Source organism: Apis dorsata, unplaced genomic scaffold (genome assembly GCF_000469605.1).
Source record: "Apis dorsata unplaced genomic scaffold, Apis dorsata 1.3 scaffold_1093, whole genome shotgun sequence".
Classification (NCBI taxonomy): domain Eukaryota; kingdom Metazoa; phylum Arthropoda; class Insecta; order Hymenoptera; family Apidae; genus Apis; species Apis dorsata.
The window spans coordinates 102,599-104,103 of record NW_006264191.1 but is presented as its reverse complement, the minus strand read 5'-3'; the positions used below and the strand labels follow the sequence as shown (position 1 = coordinate 104,103).

Genomic DNA, 1,505 nt, shown 5'->3' with positions numbered 1-1,505 from the left:
AAAAAAAAAAAAAAAAAAAAAGAGGAAAAAAAAAGATACAAGCAGAAACCAAAAAAATATACATTTTATAATGAATAAATTTTTAACGAGTTTATTAAGAATAAAAAAAGAAAGGCAACACAAACACAAAATGTAAAAATATACAAATATTTTGATATACAAAAGCAATATTTGAAATGCAATATTTAAATATTGAAAAAAAACACAATTACGCAAAAATATTCATCATTTAAAATCTGAATGAAATATATAGTGTACACTTCGACTAGTTGTTATCATTGCAAAGATAATTATTATAAATTATTATTTTGATCGAATAAGATTGAACAGATAATGAATGATAAGATTCGATGATAAAGTTATAATTTTACCAGATCTTGGAATCGAGAATTTGATGAACAAATAACAATCAAAAAAAAGGACAATCATCAACATAAAATATTAATTCATATAATTAAAAATGTGCTACATTTGTGATATTCCTTTTGATAATTTAATTAAAGAAATTTTTTGAGAAAAGATTATAGACATATAAAACTTTTTTCGTAAATTATTTTTAATCAATCTTCATATATATACATAGTATGTCCGGAAATGTACATATGTAATTATTTCCATAACTAAAAATATCCGTAAAGAAATATTAATATTATACGATGAAATTCTATGCTATTAATCAATAAAATGATATCAAAACGATTTTAAAATGATTTTAAAATACTACATAATCTGTTTGCAATTAAAATTATTTAATTAAATTTAAATTTGAACGAATATATTCTATTTATTAAATTGTTGCATAATAAATATTGTTTCGAAATAAATATTGTAAATAAATATAATTTATGCAAAAATATTTAATTAAAGTAAAAAATACATATTTTAATTTTAATTAAAAATATAAAATATTTTGATACAAATTATATTTATTGATATTGTTTATGAAATTTTTTATAATGAAAACTATTTAATTATAAATAATTATTTCCTATATCTATATATTTATATCTATATCTATATATATATTTATTAATTAAAAAATCTCATTTCAAAATAAGTTTCTTAATTGATATATTCGTTGATATTGCTTATCTATATTATGCAACTTTGTGGATCAATATAATTTAATATGTTAATCCTAGAATATCATAGTAGAATATTCCATTTTCATTTTATTTTTATTTTTAGAAGATTTTCTTTATCTTGTTATTTTACTATTTTGCTATTTATATTTTGCCTTCCTGAATATCTTCTAACTTGAAAAAATCAATCAAGTTGATTTGTTTAAGTAATTATTATTTTTTTAATCATTTAAATTGTAATATTGTAAATTTAATAAATCTCTTATGTATGAATAAAAAAAATAAACATTTAAATAAATTTTGGATTTATAACATATCTTATTTTTCATTATTTTTATTGGTATATAATTATAAATATTAATATAATATAGTAATAGTAATAAAAATAGCAATATACAAATATTATTATACAAATACTTATTA

The 1,505-nt window shown here is 16.6% G+C and overlaps 1 protein-coding gene across 1 annotated transcript in view; it reads right to left on the bottom strand.

Moving 5' to 3' along the window:
• The window catches only part of LOC102672680, a gene marked incomplete at its 5' end in the record, with an annotated part of 63,630 nt that overhangs the window by 51,065 nt on the left and 11,060 nt on the right, over positions 1-1,505 (bottom strand). The window lies entirely within an intron of this gene.